The sequence below is a fragment of the Lathamus discolor genome, chromosome 4, assembly GCF_037157495.1.
Source record: "Lathamus discolor isolate bLatDis1 chromosome 4, bLatDis1.hap1, whole genome shotgun sequence".
NCBI lineage: Eukaryota > Metazoa > Chordata > Aves > Psittaciformes > Psittacidae > Lathamus > Lathamus discolor.
The window spans coordinates 45,053,044-45,067,695 of NC_088887.1; the positions used below are offsets into that span (position 1 = coordinate 45,053,044).

The 14,652-nt window shown below is 40.5% G+C and overlaps 1 long non-coding RNA gene across 1 annotated transcript; it reads left to right on the forward strand.

The window, feature by feature from the left end:
- The first annotated feature begins 537 nt into the window (after positions 1–537).
- LOC136012641 (uncharacterized) lies at positions 538–11,035 on the forward strand. The gene is made up of 2 exons (XR_010611869.1): positions 538–700; positions 9,263–11,035. It is a non-coding gene; the product is annotated as an uncharacterized LOC136012641 (long non-coding RNA).
- Positions 11,036–14,652: the final 3,617 nt, after the last annotated feature.

Below are 14,652 nucleotides of genomic sequence, written 5' to 3' on the forward strand. Positions count from 1 at the left end.
TCCCCACACAACACGAGGCAGTGTTACCCATTTGTTCCAGTAAAACCTGCTCATGGCTCTTCCACCTGCTTGGCAGAGCCCTGCATAGCAAAGCCCGGATACAGCACTCTCTCTCGGCTCTCCGTGCAGCGCTGGCTGCAGGGGCTGCCAGTTTCTACCCGAATAACGATTAATGGATTTGAAACCGTCCCCAGCTTAATAAATGAGCGCTGTTCGCTGTGCCCCAAACTGCGAGAAATACACCCAAAGCCCCCCCCACCAACCGCTCATAGATGAAGATGCTTGCTAAATGCTCACCGCCCCACCCCGTCCCCGGGACCCGCAACCACCGCAACCCCCCCGGACCCCTCACCCCGCTCCTCTGCCGCTGCCCCGCCGCCGCTCCCGCCCCTGGGTCCCGCCGCGGCTGCGGGAGAGAAGCGGAGCGGAGCGGAGCGGAGCGGAGCGCCTGCCGCCCGCAGCCCGCCGTGGAAGGCCGCGGCTGAGGAGACACCAGGGTTTCCCTGGCAACAGGTAGGCGCCCGCAGCGGCGGCCGGGAGTGCCGGGCTTTCCCCGCTACGCGCCAGCCGCTGGCGGCCCCGGGAGCACCGCGCCGCGCCGGGTAGGCCGGGGACCCCCGGGCCAGGCCCGCCGCCCCCTGCAAGCAGGAGCTGGGGGCTTGGAGCTGCGGGCTGGAGCAGCCCCGCCCGCAGCCGGAAGGTAAGGGGGGGGCCTGCCGCGGGCGGTGGGGGGGACCCGGGACAGCTCTCGGGTACGGTAAAGGGGTTTACCGCGGCCCGAGGACACGCGGCTAGGGTGTGTCTCCTCAGCCAGAGCAGGGCGCCGTTTCCCCAGGGCAGGGGCGGCAGGCTTCTCCCCTTACTGCCCCCCACCACCCTGCTTTGGCCGATTAGGCTTCTCCTCTCCCAGCTTCTGCCACCCCACTTGGCTTCACCACCGGCCTCCTTGTGCCTGGCAGCTTTTTGCGGTGATGACGGGAGCCTGCTGCCGCCCATCAGCACCCAGCCACTGTGCATGTCCTCGGAGCTTTTGCATGGGATGGGACCTAGCAAGGCTGCATCTCCCCTCTCATCTGCTTCAGCCAGCAAGGGCTTGCCTGATTCCCTCTTTTTATTTACTTGTTTACATTTATCCTTAGTGAAGGCTGGTCACTGGCCTCGCTGGTGCTTTTTCCCCTCATGGACAACACGGGAACGCTCAGCACCCTGCCTGCCAGGGTGTCTGATCCATGTGCTCCATCTTAGCACTCACCAGGCTTTCTGCCGGTGTCCCAGGCACGTACGTGTGGAAGCCTGTTGCCGGGTAATCTCTGCTTCTTCTTCTGGGCACAGACGCATCAGGTTGGGCATGTTTTTGCTCTTATGAATGAGGCTGTGTGGCTCCTGGACCAGAGCTGGCTCCTGCGTGGGCAGTGAGCTCATGTCTGCCTGCCCATAGACAGACATGCCCGCAGTCCAAAGCTCTGTTCCCTCGGCGGGTTGCGGGTCCCCTACCAGAGGGGATGCCTCGATCACACCAGGGAAGCACGAGAGGAAACGGCCTCTCAGTGCCAGGCATCACCTCTGATATTCACTGCTGGGTGAGGTCAGACAGAAATGGGCAGTCCTGTAAGACTTGCCATTTTGTGGCCGAGTAACTCATTTTCTACTGCTTTATTTTCTTTCTCTAAATCTCAAATCTAAAGCCCAGGAAAGGGCAAGAGAGAACAATGAGTGTCCTGGTACCTATTCTTTTTTAAAAAACCTACAAAAACTAGAAACATCATAAAATCTTTAAGAAAAGTTGTGAAATTATTCCCACCTAAAATTTGCCTGTTTCTTTTGTAAGAGCAATGCTTCAGTTGTGGTTGCTGCTGAAATTAAATGTCATATAGTCTTCTCATAAACCTTATCAAGAAAACGGGGCTGATTGGTGACCTCAGGCGCTAATACAGCAGTTGCAAATAGGCCACAGCATCACAGACAAATTGACCTTGAATGTCAATTAACAGGAGGCTTTATCCATGATTTTTTATTGCACACAAGATCTCTCCACTCTGCTGTGCCCCTGTGTTTCCTTTGTGTTGTGCTTGCAGCAAAAGAAAAGGAGCACAAAGCTCTCTTTATTAAAACAAGAAGTTGTTTGTAATTCTGTGGCCAGTGTGATATGTCCTGATAATGTAAAGACTCTATTCAAAAAGGAAATAATGTGTTACCTTGCATTGTTCTCCCAAATAACTGAGAGGGAGATAACTTGATAAAAACATTTCTATCACACCCTCTGGTTATGCGTAGTTGTTATGTTTCCAGAAATAGATGGTCCCTGAATGTGCCTGACATCTGTAACATGGAGGTCAGTTCTGTGTTATGTGTAGCCTTTTCTGCCACAGCCATTCATCCTTAAAGTTCTCATAGGCTTCTCCTCTGCTTGTTTCTTTAATTCACTTACAATTTTGCATCGAAGTACAGAGTAGATGCGTGCTTGTAATCAGAGAGAGACAAACTCATAATCAGAAAGTGGACAACAATACTTGTATTATGACAGAAAAATAAAAGGAGTTTAGAGGTTTGAAATAAGGGAAATTATCACTTTTTATGGCGCTGGCAAAACTCGATAGCTATCTTCCTTAAGAAATATATCTACTAAATAATGAACAATGAACCAATATCTCTTTAAACTCTCCACAGAATTGCTTGTCTTATTTTTCAATGACTTATACTGTTTTGTCTTTCCCAGTATTATTGATATGAAATCAGCTGTGAGGATGTCTTTGCAAAGAGAGTGGCCATGAATTTCACAAATCCCAGGAGGAGCATCCTGGGGAGGGAGCTAGGAGATTGAGGCCATTCCAGAAGGAACAGGATGCATTTCCTTGTACTTAGCCTCAGGCAAAGACATGGCTTACTCCTTCTCTCAGTCAAAAAAAGGAACTTCAGAGGACTAAACATGCACCCGGACGGCTGCTAATGAGACTGTTCTGTCTCTTCATACATTTCAAAATCTACATGCCATATTTCAGTCTCAGGTCTTCTGGGCGTTTGTGTCTAATTAGGCTGGAGGGCCTCCAGTTCAAGATTACCTATGCTGCTTGGTGCCCAATTTCTTTGTATGACTTTGGCAATAAAAGAGGTTACAGTGGGTTTATGTGCAAGCAAATTAGGGACAGATGTAAGCATTCTTCTAAGCCCTATTCTTGCTTCCTTAGCTTGAATTGAATTCCAGCATCATCTGGTTCTTCCTACCTAAAATGGCAAGTGTACAGATTATAACATATTTGTAACTAAGGATACTCTGTCAGACACAAGGCTTTCAAATACTTCATCTTCTCTTGCCTTTTGTTTTTTTTTTTTCAAGGAAGAAACAATACTGCCTCAAGAAAAGCTTCGAAGTTTCAGATAATAATAATGAAAAAGAGGAAAGGACTCTGAGCACAGCAATAAATGTTTTAAGTTTATGTTTTTATAACAGGCAAGAGTAGAATGAAGAAAACACAATACATAGCAAGTGAATTGGTGTTTAACACTATGAAGTAATGTTTTGTTGTTTTAGATGGCTATTTACTACTTCTTTAAAACCAAAACTCTGTGCATTATGGGAGGAATATGGAAAGACTGCTATAGCTGTCTCAGTCATCACTGGATAAATAAACCAGATGTTAATCCTTCATATTGTTGCCCACTCTATAAATGCTATATCACCTCTTAGAATGTTATCCCTGATTTTATTAAGTCAAAGCTTCAAGTGAAATCCCAATTCCAGTGAACTAATTGTCAAAATTTGCTGAACAATTGTTTGATCTTGGATGTCAGGAAAGCTGGGTACATGTTCAAAGGCAGACATCACCTTAAATGAACCTTAAAAATGTTTGGAATATATGTTAAAATGTGATTTATGAAATGCTAGGTGGCAGGGATGGAAACCAAATATTAAAATACTCTTCTAAATGAATAAACCAATTTTTCAGAATGATAGCAAATATCTGCAAATCTTCGAGCACTTGGCAGCCTACAGTCTTACATAACTGAATATAGATTTTAAGTGCCTAACTTCAGACACTGGTAGGTGAATATCTTAGATTAACAGCTACAAGGATAATGCACTCCAGAAAACATCAGATTTTTCACAATTATAATTTTGGAATCAGAAATACTGCATTTGAAAACAAAATTCTTCATGACCTCATTAGGAAGACCTAAGAATAGCTGTCTTCTGACGTCCAAACTGATGCTTAATATAAGTCTTGGGGATCTTAGCTCAGGTCCCCCTGTGACAGCTCTGCGGAAATGTTCTGATGCTGAAATGGTGAGGAACAGTGCATCATAAAAAGTGTCTTCTGCCTGTCAGGTTTAAAGATTTTTGCTTGTTGATAGTAGGTGATAGAATCAGTTTTATTTCTTTGAAGAAACAATATTACAGCTGAAATACTGGTACTTAATTTTTAGATTTAAATCGTATGACATCAATGAAGCAGTTCCACATTTTGGGATGCTCTAAAAAAATCAACACTTCATGTTTACAGGACTTAGAGCCACAATAAACTCTTTATTCATAACATTGCATATATTATGAAAAAGAAAAAAGGCTGCCTGAATGTCAAGTAGTGACGAATGTGTACGTCCAACAGAATATTGTGCAACTGCCCTTTTATAGTCAACTTTTATACTAAAGGAAATTCCTTTCTTTATGAAGTGCTGAGACAACTGGGACAGGTAATCACATCTGAAATGCCTCTGCTTTCATCTCTGAATATGGAAAAGTAACCTGCAAGCTTACTTAAGTAACAGTAAGCTCTGCCTGGTGGCAAAAGCAGCCAGAGAGAATTGGTCCTGGATATTTGAAAGTGGGCGTATCTGTCCTGTTGAAGGTCGCATGCTCTTTCCTCTACCTCTGTAAACTATGGGGATGGACAGCCTTGCAATGCCTTTGGAGTCTGCACCTGAAATTGGTGGCGTGAGCCTCTGCCTGTTTAGGAATGTAGTGGTGCACTTTGATATACCCTGTGGTCATTCATTTTCAATAGAAAACAGTGACTGCTCAGTAACAGAATGTGCCTTCAGAAGAAGCTATGCCACTTCATGGGAAAATTAAAACTTTAAAACCCCTTTTCAGCCAATAACATTCCGGATGTCAACATAAATCTGCAGATGTAAACCTTGCAAAGGAAACTGATGGTCAGCCGTGAAGGGGGAAACACAGGTATTCTTGTGTCAGAGAGCAACTCAGGAGATCTCAGAAACTACAAAGCTGAGTCCAGCTGGACATTCCAAAATAGTTTTGTATGGAAGAGATTCAGAAATATCTTTAGGTATATCAGATATGTGTTTCCCAGTGTTTCAAATATAGAAGAGAGGATAAATGCTTTAATAAGTTAGGAAGGCAGTAGCCTCATTTATCAAAAAGATAAGAGGAACCCAGATGACAGAATTATTAATATTTTGCAGAAAAAAAAAAGGCAGGATGAAGCAGTATACTGCAGTGGGTTAGTGGCTTTGCCTTTTGGTCTCAAAACACAAACGTGAACTCCGAAAAAGCATTTTGGGAAGAAATATTTTTCGAGACCCAGCCTGGACTTTGTATGATGGTACAAATGCAATGCAAGTGGTGTTTTGGTTTGGGTTTTTGTTTTAGTGTGTATAAAATTAAGGTAGGGCTCTGTGGCTTGGATCATTCTACTTTCTCTTTTTTAGCAGTTTCTGAAGCCATTGTAGCTGCAGTTTGGCTGTCATGTTCTTCCTTTAATTGGAAGCTGGCCAAGGGAAATGGTTGGCAAACCTTGTTTTTGGAAGTCTGGACATTATCTTGCTGCTTTGGGGCCTCTGCAGTATTAATAAACCACAAATAAACTTCCTGGCATTTCTTTAACAACATTATGGTTAAAGAACAACCACTTTAAGCCTTCGGAGAATAGCCGTTGCAGAATAACAGAAATCACAGTCCACTGACATCTATCAAATAACTCTTCTTTGCTAAAGCAAAAAGGCAGGTTGGATCTTTGCACAGCAGAAAGAATAGTCATGGGACATAGTATAAATAATAAACTACCACTAATAAACACAGCCCTTCCATTGTAGAGTCTTACACATACTGGTTAAAAATCTATTTTCCTCATTTGGCACTTCATATGATATTAATTGAATTTTGTATCCTGATCTTCACTTTATGTTTTGTGATAATGTATGCTTTATCTTGAGAGTGTCTTTCAAGTTGCTGTCTAGTGTGTATCTCAGCTGGTGAGAGCCAAGAAAATATGCCTAGATTTATTAGGGATCTACTTAACTTTCCTTGGAAAAGAGGCCACAGGCAGAATTGCTCTGCTGTATATGCGGACGGTCATTAAAAAGCATGATCTGTAGACACCTGCCATGTAGCAAGTTCTGCAGCATGAGCCAGGAGTCCATCTGGTATGTGCTGCCACTCTTTGAGGAGCTGAGTGGCTTGGCCAGTAAGAAGCCTCCATCTGTGCCATAAGCCTTTGGTCAGCAGCATCTTGCAGGTGAATTTTTCAACAGCAGAGAAGGGAACTCTGGTGGATGAACATAAGGAATTTCCTTGGCTTTCTAGTTCCATATAGAGTGTCATTGTAGCTGTAGTCAGCAATACCACAGCTTTTCCTCTCCTACAGCGTATCTCTGGGTGACATGCAAATCACCAATAAGTAGCTAATTAGGCATAAGTGATCATGATTTTATTTTGTTTTCTTGTAATGCATATATTCAGGTCCCTATTCTCACTGGTTTATGAAAATGACCAATTTTATAGTACTGGAAAAAAGTTTCAAGACAAAAAAGATGGTAAAATGTTTTCTTTTTTCTGTCTATGAATTCTAAACTTAATGACCAAACAGACAAAAAAAAAAAAAAAACCTAACGAAGAAGAATTATTACTATGAAAATCCCTAAGTGAGAAGTTAGGGGTGTGAAGGTCTTATAAAAGTTGAGGTCTTCAGGAAATCGATAAAGCACACACAAATCTCCATGGAGAACAGAATTATGGATGAAATATATTTTTCTTTACTTTTTTTTTTAATTTATTTTTATTTTAAAGAAGCACAGTAAGAACAAAAGTAGTCTGAATAAAAGAATGGGCCATTGCTGGGTGAAAACATGTCCGTTAGAAATAGAACCAAGTATTCATTGAATTACTTCTCTTCTTCAAGTGTCTATTAAAGTCAGGCTGCTGCACCTCTGTTGATGACGACCATGAAGTATGTAATACCCTCTGCCACCTTTGCTGTGCTGCTCTGCTGCTGTGTGAACTCTTACTGTCAGGCTTATTTGAGCATCTGGACTTGACAACTAATATCTGGAAGTTTTTAAAGAATTTACTGGAGACTTCTGTGGGTTATGAACCTTGAATTTTTCAATATGCTTAGAAACAGTGAGAAATTACAGAGAACTTGGGAATTTATAACCAGTGCTTTTAAAAAGAATCTTCTGGATAATTGCAAGCCTATCAATTTGGCTCTAGTCCTGGAAAAAGGAAGTCTCCTACTGGGCTACATTTAAACTTCCTATCATTCTTTAAGTTTAGTCACCCTTGATTTTTGGAAAATAGATTTTATCAACATGACTTTTTATTCCTTTCTTTATTCTCTTATTTGAGAGATAACAAATACAGTTTGATCAATGCCATTGTGCCATCGTGTGATATATAATATGCTTCTGTGAGGCATCATTTTTTGATCAAGTAACTAGACTGAAATGAAATCAATTCAGTTCTTCTAAAATGGACTAAAAGCTGTCAGGCAGGCTATGAAACATGACTCTAAATGGGGAATCCTCGCTGAATATGTGCCTTTCTGTTGGATCTTATAGAACTGGTTATTAGCAGTGACTATTTAGCACTTTATTGATGACCTACATGGTAATAATACCAGTTTTCCACAGGACTATAGGAAATTTAAGAAAGAGGTTGACTATCTGATGCAAATTAGTTTGTCAGTGGATCTCTGCGGGGCTGTGATTACTGAGGTTATATTGAAATTTCTTAATGTTGAAATGGTGTGTGACAGAAAGCAAGAGCAACTTCAGCATTACAGCATAGTCATCATGGTTAGCCCAAAGGATCTCAGACGTACAAAAACAGGTTCTGCTCCACATTCTCAAGAATTGGTACAATTTAGAAGGTTGATCTTTAGAAGGTCCATCACACTGAAATACAGCCCTGAGTGTCTGTCCATTTTCTGCTTGTGTTGTTTACTACTGACAGGGCTCTGGAAGTAATGCATCAAAAAGTCTTGCATCTGGAACAGTTAATGCTCACCTGCATGTTTTTCACCTTTTTACTAATTAAAACACAGCCATGAAAAATGCTAATCAGTTGAATCTGAGTATTTCGTATGAAATTAGTAAAGTTAGTAATTATATGTACCTTCTCTCTATCACTTTTGTCCACTGGAACAATTTATTCTTCCATGCAATAGCATTGAAAATAATGAAGCTGGCTTGCTTTGCAGAGGACTTTGAAATGCCATGCCCAGATCAGCTGGAAACAGAACCAGGGCTAGTATCTGTGAATCCCAAGCTGCTCTTGTATCCACTGGACCATGCTGATTGATGCCACTAAATACACAATTTGGGAAGTACCCAAGTGCAAATGCATAACCAAATTTCGTGTCTTGCTTTAGAAATATACTAACAATGTTTTTTAAAGCTGTGATGATAAGTTCTTTTTCAAAGATTTTTTATTAAACTATAAACAGAAAATGTGACCCTCCATGCTTGTTCTCAAGAGTAAATTTGCATTTTTTCCTATGGCCATAAAAATACTTGGCTTTTTTTTCCTGTTCTAGCTACAGCATTGAAAGCCTACCCTATGTTCATATTCAATTCCTGTCTTCGGTTCACCTGTGGTAGCAGCCTACAGTGTGCTTAGTCTATATTCTCCCACTGTTGCAGCAACATTTACACATATGAACTGTTTGTAACATCAGTAGAAATATATCTCCTCTTTGAAGTCATGCCTTAAAATGATCCTTTCTACACAATTTTTGGCACAAACTGGATTTCTTGTAAGAGTTGATCATTTCCAAGCAAGCTTAAAAAGAACATCCAGTTGCTTTCTTTTGACATACTCTCCTCCCCCCCCAAAAAAATAAAATTTCTGCTGAGCTGTGCCCTTCTGTTTCACAGCAGGATTAGGGATGCCTCTGATAAAGAGCTGTCTATTGTTCAAATAGGACTTGGTGTAATGATCGCTTAGTCTTGTGTCTAGGTCTTTAAGTGTTACAGTCTACAAATTACCATCCTTATCTCTTTTTGTCTTGCTCTATCTTGCTGAAAGAATGAACGTGGCTGCCTGAGTTGTATCCAGAACTATCAGTTTCCTCACTGAGAAGACAAAAGGGTTCCTGTTGTACGTGTCTATATTCCAGTGACCTGCTCTCCCGTAGACATTGCAAACTCATCTGAGATGACTTCTGTTCACCTGACATGTCTGCTCTAAAGATTATGGTTATTAAAGCATCTGTATGAAAGATACTGCCTGCTGAATGACCAGCCTTGGTGGAAAAGAAGTACAAGGAGATCATAGGAACATTCTCTCTCCCCCCCGACCCCACCCTGGCTTTAAAGATCAGAACTATTTGTCATGGAGCAAAATTGCTTGGAAGTTGAACTTCTGTTCCCACAATTGTATTTAAGAAGTGCTTAAGAATCTTGACAGACTTATGAGTGATTGTAAGCAGCTGAATGAAAACAATAGGCCTGCTATAGCCATGGGACATGGGTGGGCCCCAGCATCAAAGTCTTGCATGGCAGGTAGGCTATGTCAGGGCAGAGCTCAGGCAGTCCACACTACAGCATGTTTGAGCTTCAGTTCCAGCTATTCTTCAGCTGCTCAAACACTTTATTTGAAGAAATGTGTTAAATGAAGTGCATTTTGCATTTTTTTTTTGTTTTTTTTTTTTTTTTTTTTTAATGAAGGCTGAACTGTATCTTCCCATGATTCAAATTCATGTCTAAGAACATGCTGGCTGTCTTAGCTTTAACCCCAGCCCACTCTCGTAGTTCGGGAGGCATATGTTGCCAGCTCAAGGCTGGCTCAGAGAGAGATAAATACAGATGGGTCCAAGTGTATGTGTGTTCATATATATGTTTATAGCTAAATGTTGTGTTAACATGTATAAAATTATCTGAGGAAAAGATAATTCCTGGAGAAGTTGTCTAGGACTGAAGGTCTTATGTGGCCAAGGGCAGGAAAGTGTACAAAGAGATTAATTTTCTTGGTGCCAAGACCTTATTTCTTAAAAGATGAAGAAAAGATACACAAAGGGAGAAAAAGGATATAAAAAAGTGAAGTGGTGAGATTCTTGATTGTGATGAATGAGGATAGACTCTTAACGGGGAGAAATTGCTTGTAATTTACTGCCCACTTAAAAATTACAGAGGAAAAGAATAGTTGTTCTGCATGCTCTGATATCACCAAAGCTCTTTTCCATCTGTAACTAACTAAAAATCTACTGCTGTTTTGTAATTCCATGTAACTGAATCAGAATCAGTAAAATGTTTTGCTTCTTTCATTTAAATGCAATTGCCTTTGGGTAAAAAATGTTTCGTCTTCTAAACTCTTTAAGTGGTGTTTCTGTGAGTATGTTAAGATCTATTCTGCACAAAGGAATATTGTAGTCTGAAATCTGTTTTGGAATCACATTGTCAGTTATATTTCTTTAGAAGACATGACAAGCTAAACCATTAATTGCATTGAAAAGGCTTTTAGTGTAAAGATTATTATAATATTAAAATGCATATGATTTTAAAGGAAATAGCACATTATGTTTAGAACATTGAGAAGATATTAGTTCTGTAAGAAAATATTTCAAGAAATATATTACTTAGGGCTAAAAAGCTGTTTATATACAAAAATTTTCACATCCCACATATGTTAAATACAGTGCACTGTCTATAAAAATCTTTTGTGCCTTACTGTTTGATCTGAACACTATGCAATGCAAAGTTCTTCTGTGACAAAATTTTGTGTAGTTGACAGCCAAATGAAGAAGATACCTAGTAGGGAAGAAATAAAATGCACAAGCTATAAATAAATGGACACTCTGAAGTTGGTATGTGAGGTGGTTTTTATTTCTACAACCTGGAATGTTAATTTCAAAGCAGCTACAAATGATGGAATGAAATAGCAATCATTGTCAATATTAAAAGGTCTGTGTGACAAAAAGCAGGTGAAAGAAAAGACGAGATCACAAAAGAGATATTTTTGCTAGAAAAAAGGAGGTTCTCACCAGACTACAAATAAAACCAAAATACAGTGAAGAATGACTGCCGTTTAGAAACTAAGTACTTTAAATAGCTGAGGGAATTCCACAGTCCAACAGGTGGGAAAGATTATATCATATTATCACATATTAATTTCTATATCAGTCAAGGTACGTAGTTTTCAGAAAAAGAGATGTAATCTGATTATTTGGCAATTCAGACAACCCATTATGACACTTAATTTGCAAATATTCGTGACCTAGAACATTTCACTAAGCAGCTGATAGTGTGGCGAAGAGTTAAAGCTGTCGGTTCAGCATCCTGCTGTGCAGAGAGTGGATTGGTAGAAGTAGCTGCAAAAGAGTAAGACATATCTGCAAGTCTGGCAGCTACTATATTGGCTTGGAATGAAAACGATATGTGGAGGGTACAGGGTTTTTGTCCTTAGTGTTCTTCAAGGAGATACACATGTGGCAAGGATTTGATGAGTATAATTGTTAGACTGTACCTGAGCCCTGCTACACAGAGCCATAATACTTTGTATCCTCAAGTCTCCATGGAGAACTATAAGAGAACAGGATTAACTGCCAGAGTGGATTCACTCTGTAGTCAGAAACTCTTGTTTACATGATTGGAATAGATAACTGGTAGAAGAACAGCTAGTGCATACTTCTGAGGCAGGTTAGTTTTGCGCTTTTTTGCATTGCAGCCTTTGCCATGAGAATGAGTATACTTCATGCCATTTTCAGTTCTTCTTACAATCATTACACTGGAAATGTTATCACTTTATATTTTTCCAATTTTTACATTCCTAAGGCTTGATGTAATTATTATCTCGTAATATATTCTCTGTTTCAGTGTCTTTATAAAAAAAATTAGCATTGGTGGAGTTGGTAAGAAATTACATTCTTCCCTGACAGACTAAAGATGATATTGTTTAAAAGAATAATTAATTATCTTAAGAAGCCATTCTCATGAAGACCTAGTTTTAATATTGGTTAAGCATAAGAAAAAGGGGCGATAAGGACTTTCCATAGATGCTAAGAAGGGAAGGCGCTGTATGCTCTAGTCTGACTTCCCGCATGAAAGAGATCCAGGTATTCTCGATTTTCTATATTGTAAGAAAGTCATCTAGCTTTGATCTGCCAGTAGCAATTGATGGAAGATCTAATACAAGCTTTCAGAGAGCAATCTGATGACTTCTTATTCTGCTGAAGATGAACGGAATGGAATAAGTTTCTATCTGTGGGATGAATTGTCTGTCACAGGCATGCAACCTTCAAAAAATATTTTTAAAATTTTAAATCTTTAGAAAGGAATACTAGCTTTGAAGATGAATTAACTGACAGATATCCTCAGGCTTCTGCTGTACTGCACTTCTCAGTTCATAAGCTCTCACTATTCAAACTATTTGACTAAAACTATCTAGTTTTAGTTTCTAGATTCTGCATTTTTTACAATCTTTTTGTCTTCTATATTATTCAGTATCAATATAATGAGCAAGGATGTCTATTTTTGATGTCTGCATGGTGTGTACGATGCACAGATTTGGTTCAGTTAGATCACTCAGAGGGATTAAAACCAACACTGAATTCTTAATTGCCTGTAATCGCTAAAAAATATTAATAGCACAAACTTGTACACCAAAGATCAGCAACTTGCTTCTCTTCTGTACCTCAAGTACCTGGTGATAGCAAATTCTTAATATTGTGTCCTTATTGCCCTTGAAATGAAGCTAGATTGTGAGAAATGCAGCAATAGGTATACGGCTGGTAGGAATGATATTCCTTAAAATTGTGTGTTGGTACATTTGTGTTACTGATATCCCACTCATGAGGTGTTGCTGAGTTATAGTATCTGCATATAATATATCTCTTATGCTTATCATAAAGTTTTATGGACAGAATGTGTTCTCATCTATGGTGATACTTTTCCAAATCAGTCTTCTAACAAACTGGCTTATACTTTCATTTTCGTGCTCATTAAAAACAAGCCTTAAAATGACTTAAAATGGGCTGCCCTCTTTTGGAGACAGTGAGACTTTGTTTCAATGTTTTTTAAAAGCAATCCTGAGGAGAAATACCAATACTCTAAATAGAAGTCCTGAGCAGAGCAAGCCACTGCAGTGCAGAACATAATTCATAGAAAGCATTTGACAATAGCATTTTTGATGATTCATTCTCCTGACTCAGATGGCAGAGAGAACCGGGCATGGGAATAGTGTAATTTTTGCAATAAAAGAATGAGAAATGCAAGGGCACGCTTGTTTTGATGACCCTGGAAATGGTAACATGTTATTCTGGTTTCCGTTCTGGGCCAGCCTGTGATGGGTGCAGGCGAAGGAAGGACAGCACAATCATTAAATTTATAATATACAGTATAAAGTAGTAAAGGGTGTGGGGAAATGTCTAATCAAGTATAGCTGATATCTCTTTTTTATAAGTTTAGCTGGTAAAGATAATTCCAGTTGCTGTAGGGCGTGCAGCATTGTGTGACATCCTAATTTTTTTCATAAATTGTTCTGTGAGATGGGGGCAGTTCTGCACAAGATTGCTTTCATAGTGTTGTGTCTTGTATTTCCATTATCCTGTGACTAACTAGCAATGAAGTCTGCCTGAAGCTTTATGAACTGCTCAGCTGCAATAAGATCTCTCTGCTCCGTGAGAACTCCAGTAACGGGCACTGGTGGTTTTAACGGGGATTAGTTTTTCTTATATAGGGGTGCCAATTTGGGCCTCCCTTGTCTGCCTGGTTGTGTCTGTTGCGGAGCTTGTTGGATTTCAGTAGCTCAGTGATGTCTGCCCCTTTGTCAAATTAAGCTGAAAGCAGCCTGAATGTTTAAAAGTGAGGGGACAAATTGCCAGCGTTCAGGCAATCCTGTTTCTGAAGGAATCCATTTTAAAATGAAAAGCACAGAATTAGCGTAGGTCTTAGTGGACTAAAGCTAACTACCTTCAAAAGAAAGAATATGCAGTGCATTCTTCCCAGGGAGGCCCCTGTTTGGGAATTTTTTGACTTGAATTTGGGTAGGAGGCAAAACTATGTGCACTGTGCCTGTGATTTGCAAATCTCACATCACATGCGGTCCAGCCAGCTGTGCCTGACAGCCCCAGCCAGGCACATGGTAAGTATGTACCTAGTGACATGCTGAGCTGGGGACTCTTAAGTATCCCCAAAATAGAAGGGTTCCGTTTGCAGGGCAGTAACAGCTACATTTTTAATCTGGTCAGAAACTTTTTCCCTGTCTGCTGCTGAGGAGACCTTCAGTAAAAGGGTAGCCATGTGTGGGATGTACAAACTGCTGTGGTAGCAGTGCTCAGGGCCTGCACACTGAGGTAGGTCAGAGGTGCTATGTGAGACATTTTCCACTGAGCCCAGACTTTCTTGTGCTCTTGGTCTGCTGTGAATGTACAGTGGTTCCTCTGTGTGCCTGGCTGCCAGTCTGGGCCATCTGCAGATTGC